Genomic DNA, 12,204 nt, shown 5'->3' with positions numbered 1-12,204 from the left:
ATGTTGAGTATATTTCTGAGGTGACAGATCCAGGTGAACGTGGAGTTGAGGGCTCCATAAAGGCTTCCGGAAGTTTCTGGCCTGCTGCCGGAGGGGAGGAAGGAAACGGGAGAGTGGGGTGAGGGGGGTGGTGGGGGAGATGGGAGATACCCTCTCCCTGGCTTGCAAAACAACAACCCCCAAGATTGATAGAAATGTAGAGGACAGATGTGCAGGAACTGCCGAACACACACACATAATGCCACACACACACACACACACACACACACACACACACACACACACACACACACACACACAAAGCACTACAGAAACAAAGCACTACACGCACATACCGCTACACACCGCCACACACACACACCATCTCTGAATACATCCTGCAAGGCGCACTGAGATGAGGATGAAAACGCCCGCGCAGGACATCCGTCAATAAGAAGATTTTTTTTTGGGGGGGGGGTAGCTATCAAAGGTCACCAATAAAAATAAAAAAACAAGCGGAAAAGTTAGCTAATCTTAAGCACATCCTAGGTTCACAAAGAGTGGCAGCACATTACAATACACAGGCCTAACAGAGGGGCTGCTTCAGTGCACCATGAACTTCAGATCAAAGAATTCTGACCGAACAGGAGGACCTTGAGCGATCTTCAAGGCGTCTGCCGGTCGGTCAAGGCCAGAAGTAGATAAGTGCGTAGAGAGAGAGGCCGCACCCTTGCAGAAACAGCACATATTTCACAGGGATGATGCAAGCTGCAAACCTGAGGTTTCCCACCATATCAAAGCTCTGAATCTGTCATGTCGATACAGATAATACTCACCGGACTGGATCACTGTCAAATTGAATTAGGACATTAAAGCTATTATCAAGAAACAACAAATCCTACTTACTTCAAGGACTGTTGAAGCCAAGCCAAATCAAACAGGTGAAAAATACTTGACTTTAAAAGGAGACAATTATTCATACAAATGTTCTGTCAGTGAATATCGCAGAAGAATGTTGTAGGAATTGAAATATTCAGTATGTGTACAAGCTGCATACAAACGACAAATCAACCAATATGGCCATGTTTGGGTATAAACCCTGTGTTTAAATGCGAGTCGGAAGCAGAGTGTTTTACGAGGGGTGTTGAGTGCGTGTGTGTGTTTGTGTCCTTGTGCTTTTATTTGTTTTGATGGAGGCCGGATCAATTGTGTCTTATAAAAAAAATGAAAATGAAAAAAGAAAAACAACATTTAAGAAAACAGAGAATTAGATGTAGCTTAAGTCTAGGATACTTCCAGGCATTGTGAGAGGAACGGAAGAGGGGGGTGGTTGAGGAAAAGTGAGAACATTACTAATCAGGTTCGCCAATGGGAGGAAGCCATTCAGTCTGTCCAGTTGGCAAGGCTGTGCTAAGCTAATAGACTTCCCTGTTTCACCAAGTCTGTCAAGGTCCACTACCATGTCCATGTGAATGATTATCAAAACATTTGTTTACAGTGTTGTATTTATTGTAGTGTGCTATGGTTATCATTTTGATACTGTACAGGACTTAACACTGCTTGGGCAAAATATCCCATCTGTACAGTAACATTGTGGTTATATAATCGAGGACAAAGGTCAAGATACTTTGAAAATAAAAGAAAACAAGACATAGTTGAAGAGCGCAATGTAAAGTTAAAGAACACTACAATACTTTGCTTCTTTGCTTATGCACACTTTTTTCATAATGCATTTGACAATTCATTCTTCCAAGTTTTACTATATTTCCTATTTGGCTTCTGATTCATAAGCACAAATCATGCAATTCAGGGGAAACTGTTGATTGGGCTGTCGCTGTGTTGCTTGGGGAAATACCTTATTTACTGCATACCTTAAAAGGCATGTGCTGATACTAAAGCTCCGACAGTCTAATTCAATAGCTGGTGCAAAAGTGTTGACACAATAACACAGATTCACATAAACTGTGTCTTCCTGTTCTTGCAGAGAATTCTGGACATATAAGGGCAAGCTGTAAGCACTTTCCGGACAGAGGAGAATAGAGGATGGGGAGGGAGGGAGGAAGGTGTGTGGGAGTCTTGGGAGGGGTCTACTTGTTTGTCCCCTTCGGACGGTGGTAGGGGGGCAGGAATGAGGGGAAAAAAGAACAGAGAAGCGTTGCAATGAAAAACAATAAAGCGAAACATTTCAAAAGAGCTTCCTTTGAAGCAGTGTCTGGGGAGATAAGTTTGTCCTCTAGCATGCTTATTGGTGGGACCTGAGAGAGAATTACTGTTTGTTGAGGATCTAGTGCTTCTGTCACCAACCAAGGAGGGCCTACAGCAGTACCTAGATCTTCTGCACAGAGTCTGTCAGACCTGGGCACTGACAGTAAATCTCAGTAAGTCAAAAATAATGGTGTTCCAAAAAAGGTCCAGTTGCTAGGAGCACAAATACAAATTCCATCTAGACACCGTTGCCCTAGAGAACACAAAAAAACGATATACCTTGGCCTAAACATCAGCACCACAGGTAACTTCCACAAAGCTGTGAATGAGCTGAGAGACAAGGCAAGAAGGGCCTTCTACGCCATCAAAAGGAACATAAAATTCAACATACCAATTAGGATCTGGCTAAAAATACTTAGTTATAGAACCCATTGTCCTTTACGGTTGTTAGGTCTGGGGTCTGCTCAGCAACCGAGAATTCACAAAGTGGGACAAACACCAAATTGAGACTCTGCATGCAGAATTCTGCAAAAATATCCCCTGTGTACAACGGAAAACACCAAATAATACATGCAGGGCAGAATTAGGCCGATATGTGCACACTGCCCACAAAATGAGGTGGAAAATTAGCTGCACTTCATAACTTCCTGCCAAATGTATGACCATATTAGAGACACATATTTCCCTCAGATTACACAGACCCACAAAGAATTTGAAAACATAACTCAATTTTGATAAACTCGTGTATCTATTGGGTGAAATACCAGTGTGCCATCACAGCAGCAAGATGTGACCTGTTGTTACAAGAAAAGGGCAACCAGTGAAGAAGAAACACCATTGTAAATACAACCCATATTTATGTTTATTTATTTTCCCCTTTGTACATTAACTATTTACACATCATTACAACACTGTATATAGACATAATATGACATTTGAAAGGTCTCTCTTTCCTTTAGAACTTTTGTGAGTATAATGTTTACTGTTCAGTTTATATTGTTTTTTATTTCACTTTTATTATCTATTTCACTTGCTTTGGCAATGTAAACATATGTTTCCCATGCCAATAAAGCCCCTTAAATGTAAATTGAATTGAATTGAGTGACGGGGGGGGGGGGGGTCATATCCAGAGCGTTCGAAAAGTCTACAACGGTGGAAAACTCTTACTCTTTCCCGGCACGGGAGCAGTAGACTTGACACTCATTTGGGAAAAGTGGAAAACATTAGTAAATCAACATGAATTGGTTCATGTTAGAAAATACTGTCATATTACAGATTGTGAAATGCAAGCGCCATGAATTTACATTGTCAATAAATTACTATTTGGTCGGCGAAAGCAGGTGTTAAATGGTGTGTGTGCGATCAAGTACATAACACAGTAGTAAGGCAGCCTATATGCTTTTAATGATAATTCAATGATGATTTGAGTGCTTCAATTTCGGCCCGACCCAAATTTCTGCAGGCCCACCCACCAACGAATTGAATGACAATGAAGAAATTCTAAGCTGCGGTATATGACGCTTTAGCCACTCAATGTCCTTATATGACCCAACTTTGCACGAATCAGGTTAAAAGGTTTTGGAATCATCTGTTGCTAAAAGAGGGTGACGTGGCAGAAATGTAGTGAGGTAAGAGGTTAAAGTCCTCTTTCAGAAGAGAAACACAAGTTCAGAATGTGAGTGACAAGGCTCTGTACAATGTCTGGGTATCAGGATGAACCCACTTGACAGTTTGTTTATATAGGTAGGCCTCTAAGTTAAATACATGTTTTATACATTTTTCATAGCAGAATGTCACATCTAACATTTATAATCATTAAGTACTTGAAAATGCTGTTTTTACTGGCGCAAGTAGTCCTTGGCAAAGCAACAAAAAAAAACAGATGTCACAAGTCAATAAACAAAACGACCAAGAAATAAATTGAATATGGCAATAACCTCTGAGATAAAAACCCAATGGCCAAACACTTCCCTGGCAACTACACATCTTTGTCTATTTATTGAGGCTACAGGACAGCCCTTTTCATTATTTTGTCTTCAACATACTTTATTAGCCTATGCAATTGTAAAATATGGATCTTGTAGCAGTGGTAAGGGCATGAAAACAGCACAAGGCAAGGCAGGTTGACGTGCTCAGAGCGTAGATTTATTTACAGGTCTTTGGTGATCCAATGGTGAAAGCGCCATATCATACAAAATATACAAGTAGATTTACCAAATATACACGGGTAATAGCCCAAAAGAAATTGCCTCTGAATCAGGCTTAACCTCCCCTATCTGATAAACAAAATCGGCACAGTACAGTACAATACAGTACATAATAAGCACGTGGCCCCCATCCCGCAGGAGTATACATTTACCCAATTGGCAATTACAACCAATAAACTGGTTCTACAATGTGAAACGCAATTTCCACATCCATCGTCTTAATCAGATTGAATGATTATTAAGGATATTCCAACACTATGCATACATGGAACAATGATTTTATCCTAGTCAACTTTATGACTCCAAAGCGTGGAGCCTATTACGCACAACAAAAATGACAGAGACATATGACACACGGAACTCAGACATAACCCGGGAAATATGAACAAAGGAAACTATACATGGAATTAAATAAGCATAACTTCTACCTGATGAGTTTTGCGAATGTTCATGTGCACTACACATCGCGCCCACTCTGAGCAGGGTAAGAAATGGTTGGCTTTGAAATTAAAATGTACTGCAGGTCTATCAAACATGAAACAAACATTTCTACGTGTTTCAATAAACAGTAAGGTCATGGAACGATGAAACGCTAGCAATTATTGTAGTATTAGATAGATTTACCACATAGTACCTATGCATTTAAACATATGAAAGCAACAGCAAATATTTCAACAAGAAAAAAAAGCACTCTCCAATGGTGGGAATTTGGAGAGTGCAAGTTAAGAACAGCGCCTATGGTGCTTCTTCGCCACATTAGATTTTAACAATAAATTCCAAATGCAAACTTCATAAGTACATGATCAATATCAAGCAATCGTTACATACCAAAAGACCAGTAGACCTATGCTAGTAATTGTTGCCCCAGTACTGGTTAGCTTGCAAAGTAAACAGTTCATATTCTTGATCAGCAAACAATTTTTGAGCAGCATTTTTATTTTTATGGCAATCCTCTCTCACTACAATTTGATGTTTGCGCTGCACTGGATCCTGTAGCTGTCCAGCAAATCAGCAATCTGTTCGCTAGCTCACTAGACATGTGTTGATTGACAGTTTTCTGGTCCAATCGGAGTGCCAGTCTGTTGCATTTTTTTTTTTACAGTGGCGATGATGCGGCTACTGTCTCTGGCTGCATGTAGATTAATCCATGTAGACTGCGCCACAAAATGAGTGACAAAACATTACAAAACCTGGCTAGATAATTTCAAGTCATCAGTCTCAAGCCAAAATCGAGTCTGGAGTATTGAGGCTCCAAGTCCAAGTCAAGTCTCAAGTTATTTTATTTTCTATCAAGTCCAGTCTCAAGTCATCAAATGTGTGACTTGAGTCAGACTCAAATCCAAGTCATATGACTCCAGTCCACAACTCTGGTTAAGAGCGTTGGACCAGTAACTGAAACATTGCTGGTTCGAATCTCTGAGCCGACTAGGTGAAGAATCTGTTGATGTGCCCTTGAGCATGGCATTACCCTAATTGCTCCTGTAAATCAGTCTGGGTAAGTGCTAAATGACTAAAATGTAAATGTAAAATGTAGCTCAATAGGTCCCCAAGAACACAGTGGCCTCCATTCTTAAATGGAAGAAGTTTGGAACAACCAACTCTTCCTAGAGCTGGCCACCTGGCCAAACTGAGCAATCGGGGGAGAAGGGCTTGGTCAGGGAGGTGACCAAGAACCCGATGGTCACTCTGACAGAGCTCCAGAGTTCCTCTGTGGAGATGGGAGAACCTTCCAGAAGGACAACCATCTCTGCAGCACTCCACCAATCAGGCCTTTATGGTAGAGTAACCAGACAGAAGCCACTTCTCAGTAAAAGGCACACGACAGCCTGCTTTGAGTTTGCCAAAAGGCACCTAAAGGACTCTCAGACCATGCGAAACAAGATTCTCTGGTCTGATGAAAACAAGATTGAACTCTCTTGCCTGAATGCCAAGCGTCACGTCTGGAGGAAACCTGGCACCATCCCTACGGCGAAGCATGTTGGTGGCAGCATCATGCTGTGGGGATGTTTTTCAGTGGCAGGGACTGGGAGACTAGTCAGGATCGAGTGAAAGATGAACGGAGCAAAGTACAGAGAGATTCTTGATGAAAACCTGCTCCAGATCGCTCAGGACCTCAGACTGGGGCTAAGGTTCACCTTTTAACAGGACAATGACACTAAGCACACAGCCAAGACAACGCAGGAGTGGCTTCGGGACAAGTCTCTGAATGAGTGGACCAGCCAGAGCCCAGACTTGAACCTGATCGAACATCTCCGGAGAGACCTGAAAATAGCTGTGCAGCGACGCTTCCCATCCAACTTGACAGAGCTTGAGAAGATCTGCAGAGAAGAATGGGAGAAGCTCCACAATTACAGGGGTGCCATGCTTGTAGCGTCATATCCAAGAAGACTCGATGCTGTAATCGCTGCAAAAGGTGCTACAACAAAGTACTGAGTAAAGAGACTGATACTTATGTAAATGTGATATGTTATTTTTATTTGTAATATATTTGCTAAAATTTCTAAAAACCTATTTCTTCTTTGTCATTATGGGGTATTGTGTGTAGATTGATGAGGGGGAAAAAACGATTTAATACATTTTTAGGCTGTAACGTAACAAAATGTGGACAAAGTCAAGGGGTCTGAATACTTTCCGAATATATTGTATACTGTATTCTAGTCAAGGCTCATCCTATATAATAGCCTGGTCTCATAAACTAGATGTAACATAGTAAATGTAAACCCAAGACACTCAAATGAGTGTGATATGCTACGTTTGCTATGGTTACTTAAGTAGGGTGGATGGTTGAGGTGGATGGGTAGACGTATAACACGATCGTCTAACAACCCTAAGGTTACGAGTTCGAATCTCATCACGGACAACTTTAGCTAATTAGCTAATTACTTTTCAACTACTTACTATTTTTTTAGCTACTTTGCAACTACTTAGCATGTTAGCTAACCCTTCCCCTAACCCTAACCTTAACCCTTTAACCGAACTCCTAAACTTAACCCCTAGCCCTTAGCCTAGCTAACATTAGCCATCTAGCTAACATTAGCCACTTACCCACCTAGCTAGAATTCATAACGTATCATAAGTTTTGCAAATGTGTAACATATAATACAAAATGAGTTATGGACATCAACAAATAAATACATACAATATAAAAAATAACATATCATACTAAAAGGATCATCAAGGATTTACATACAGAAAAATACAAAATGCTCTGAGACAAGGTTGTATATAACTACTGCTGTACACACCCTTCCTATTCATATACTGTCCATACTGTCTATACACACCATTATATACAGCTGAAGTCGGAAGTTTACATACATCGTAGCCAAATACATTTAAACTCAGTTTCTCACAATTCCTGACATTTAATCCTAGTAAAAATACCTGTTTTAGGTCAGTTAGGATCACCACTTTATTTTAAGAATGTGAAATGTCAGGATAATAGTAGAGAGAATGATTTTTCAGCTTTTATTTCTTTTATCACATTCCCAGTGGGTCAGAAGTTTACATATACTCAATTAGTATTTGGTAACATTGCTTTTAACTTGTTTAACTTGGGTCAAATGTTTCTGGTAGCCTTCCACAAGCTTCCCACAATAAGGGTGAATTTTGTACCATTACTCCTAACAGAGCTGGTGTAACTGAGTCAGGTTTCTAGGCCTCCTTGCTCGCACACGCTTTTTCAGTTCTGCCCACACATTTTCTATGGGATTGAGGTCAGGGCTTTGTGATGGCCACTCCAATACCTTGACTTTGTTGTACTTAAGCCATTTTGCCACAACTTTGGAAGTATGCTTGGGGTCATTGTCCATTTGGAAGACCCATTTGCGACCAAGATTTAATTTCCTGACTGATGTCTTGAGATGTTGCTTCAATATATCCACATAATTTTCTTTCCTCATGCTGCCATCTATTTTGTGAAGTGCACCAGACCCTCCTGCAGCAAAGCACCCCCACAACATGATACTGCCACCCCCGTAATTCACGGTTGGGATGGTGATCTTTGGCTTGCAAGCCTACCCCTTTTTCCTCCAAACATAACAATGGTCAGTATGGCCAGACAGTTCCATTTTTGTTTCATCAGACCAGAGGACATTTCTCTCTCCAAGAAGTATGATCTTTGTCCCCATGTGCAGTTGCAAAACTTAGTTTGTCTTTTTTATGGCGGTTTTGGAGCAGTGACTTCTTCCTTGCTGAGCGGCCTTTCATGTTATGTCGATTATACAACTCGTTTTACTGTGGACATAGCTACTTTTTTAACTGTTCCCTCCAGCATCTTCACAAGGTCCTTTGCTGTTGTTCTGGGATTGATTTGCACTTTTCGCGCCAAAGTACGTTCATCTCTAGGAGACAGAACGCGTCTCCTTCCAGAGCGGTAAGATGGCTGTGTGGTCCCATGGTGTTTATACTTGCGTACTATTGGTTGTACAGATGAACGTGGTACCTTCAGGCTTTTGGAAATTGCTCCCGAGGATGAACCAGACTTGTGGAGGTCTACAATTTCTTTTTCTGAGGTCTTGGCTGATTTCTTTTGATTTTCCCATGATGTCAAGCAAAGAGGCACTGAGTTTGAAGGTAGGCCTTGAAATACATCCACAGGTACACCTACAATTGACTCAACTGAGGTCAATTAGCCTATCAGAAACTTCTAAAGCCATTATATCAATTTCTGGAATTTTCTAAGCTGTTTAAAGGCACAGTCAACTTAGTGTATGTAAACTTCTGACCCACTGGAATTGTGATACAGTGAATGATTAGATGTCCTAACCGACTTGCCAAAACTATAGTTTGTTAACAAGAAATTTGTGTCACGACTTCCACCGAAGGTGGTTCCTCTCCTTGTTCGGGCGGTGCTCGGCGGTCGGCGTCGCCGGCCTACTAGCCATCACCGATCCATTTGTCCTTTTCTGTTGGTTTTGTCTTCGGTTCATTCACACCTGGTTTTCATTTGCTTTAATGTCTGTGTATATATTTACCCCGGTTTCCCCGCTTAGGTTTGTGCGGGGTTATTTTCATGTTGCTCGTGGAGGTTTGTTCCTCAGATTATTCACGTGTGTGCCGTGTGTTAATTATTGCAGAAGCGTTGTTTTCCTCCTTCCGTGAATAACTGTGTGTTCCATTGTCTCGGGCGTTTATGGACCTTATACCTGTACCATTTTGGGACTTGCCTATTAAAGACGCTACATTGTCATCTCAGCTCTCTTGCTCTTGACTCCTTAGCTACCTTCAGTACGATTCCGCAACAGAACCCCGCACCAGGATTATGGAGTCAGCAGGAGCAGACGCTCTCCCGATATCTATGGAGGAGCGCGTTCAACAACACACGGCAATACTGCAACGTCTGGGAACAGCGATGGATCAGGTGATGGTGACGATGGACAGGTGGGAGAGAGGTGGCCTTCCTACACCTCCACCAGCCACACTACAACCAGCCCCACAACCCTCTCATTCGTCGCCTGGTTCCAGTGGTATTCGGCTCGTGCTCCCGAGGGAGTACGATGGGACGGCTGCTGGGTGCCAGGGGTTCCTACTCCAGCTGGAGCTCTACCTGGCAACCGTTCACCCGGCTCCTTCGGGACGTGAGAGCGTGAACGCCCTTGTCTCCTGCCTCTCAGGCAAAGCCCTGGAGTGGGCCAATGCGGTGTGGAATGAGGTAGACCCAGTGAGGGACCACTACCCAGAGTTCACCCGCCGCTGGTGAATGTCTGTTCCATCTGAGGCAGGAGACAAGGAGCACGCAGGACTACGCACTGGAGTTCCGGACCTTGGCCGTCGGCGCAGGATGGAATGACAGGGCCCTGATCGATCACTATAGGTGCAGTTTGCGCGAGTACGTCCGTCGGGAGCTAGCCTGTAGAGATACCACACTCACCTTGGACCAGCTGGTGGACATGTCCATTCGGCTGGACAACTTGCTGGCTACCCGCGGACGTCCGGATCGGGCTCTGTCAGTTTCATCCCCCAGCACCTCCGCTCTGACGCCCATGGAGCTAGGAGGTGCTGCAGCGAGGGCGACCGGAGGAGGAGCCCTTTCCTGTACCAGATGTGGTCATAGAGGGCACACTGCTGACCGGTGCTGGAGGAGCTCTTCTGGGAGTCGAGACCACAGGCAGGGCACTGTTCGGTCACCCCAGGTGAGTAGGCACCAGGCTCACCCAGAGTCCCCTGTTGCTCACATGTATGTGTTGATTTCTTTTCCTAAGTTTGCCCCACATTCCCAGCATAAGGCGCTAGTAGATTCAGGCGCAGTGGGGAATTCTATTGACCGTGGTTTTGCTTATAGTTTAGGGATCCCCCTTGTTTAGATTGATAAGCCATTCCCAGTTCATGCTTTAGATAGTCAACCATTAGGGTCAGGGCTAATCAGGGAGGCCACGGCTCCACTGGACATGGTTATGCAGGAGGGTCATGGGGAGAGAATTAGTCTCTTCCTTATTGATTCTCCTGCATTTCCCGTGGGGCTGGGGATACCCTGGTTGGCCTGACACAACCCCAAGATTTCGTGGCAACAGAGGGCTCTGAAGGGGTGGTCAGAGGAGTGCTCGGGCAGGTGTGTAGGAGCTTCCATCGGTGCAACAACGGTGGAGAGTCCAGACCAAGTCTCCACCTTGCGCATTCCCTCAGAATATGCCGATTTGGCTATCGCCTTCTGTAAAAGGAAGGCGACTCAATTACCACCTCATCGATGAGGGGATTGTGCGATAAATCTCCTGGTAGACGCCGCACTTCCCAGGAGTCACGTGAATGCCCTGTCACAGGAGGAGACGGTGGCTATGGAGACATATGTCTCTGAATCTCTGGGGCAGGGGTACATTCGGCCCTCCACGTCACCTGCCTCCTCAAGTTTCTTTTTTGTGTTTTGTGAAGAAGAAGGAGGGAGGACTGCGTCCGTGCATTGACTATAGAGGTCTAAATTCCATTACAGTGGGGTACAGTTACCCGCTACCTCTCATCGCCACGCCGATTGAGTCATTTTACGGGGCACGCTTCTTCACAAAACTGGATCTCAGGAGCGCGTATAACTTGGTGCGTATCCGGGAGGGAGATGAGTGGAAGACAGCGTTTAGTACCACATCCGGCCATTATGAGCACCTCGTCATGCCGTACGGGTTGAAGAATGCTCCAGCAGTCTTCCAATCCTTTGTAGACGAGATTCTCGGGGACCTGCACGGGCAGGGTGTGGTGGTTTATATCGATGATATTCTGATATATTCCGCTACACGCGCCGCGCATGTGTCTCTGGTGCGCAGAGTACATGGGGGACTGTTGGAGCATGACCTGTACGTCAAGGCTGAGAAATGCTTGTTCTTCAAACAGGCCATCTCCTTCCTAGGATATCGCATTTCCACATCAGGGTTGGTGATGGAGTGGGACCGCATTGCAGCCGTGCGTAATTGGCCGACTCCCACCATGGTAAAGAAAGTGAAGCGGTTTTTAGGGTTTGCCAACTACTACCGGAGGTTTATCCGGGGTTTGGGGCAGGTGGCTGCTCCCATTACCTCACTGCTGAAGGGGGGACCGGTGCGTCTGCGGTGGTCGGCTGAGGCGGACAGAGCTTTTGGTCGCCTGAAGGCTCTGTTTACCTCGGCTCCCGTGCTGACTCATCCGGATCCCTCTTTGGCATTCATAGTGGAGGTGGACGCGTCCGAGGCTGGGATTGGAGCCATGCTCTCACAGCACTCGGGTACGCCACCGAAGCTCCACCCCATGCTTTCTTTTCAAGGAAGCTCAGCTCGGCGGAGCGAAACTATGACATGGGGGACCGGGAGTTGTTGGCTGTCGTCAGGGCTCTGAAGGTGTGGAGACATTGGCT

Source organism: Salmo trutta, chromosome 5 (assembly GCF_901001165.1).
Source record: "Salmo trutta chromosome 5, fSalTru1.1, whole genome shotgun sequence".
Taxonomy (NCBI): domain Eukaryota; kingdom Metazoa; phylum Chordata; class Actinopteri; order Salmoniformes; family Salmonidae; genus Salmo; species Salmo trutta.
This window is presented reverse-complemented; position numbering follows the sequence as displayed.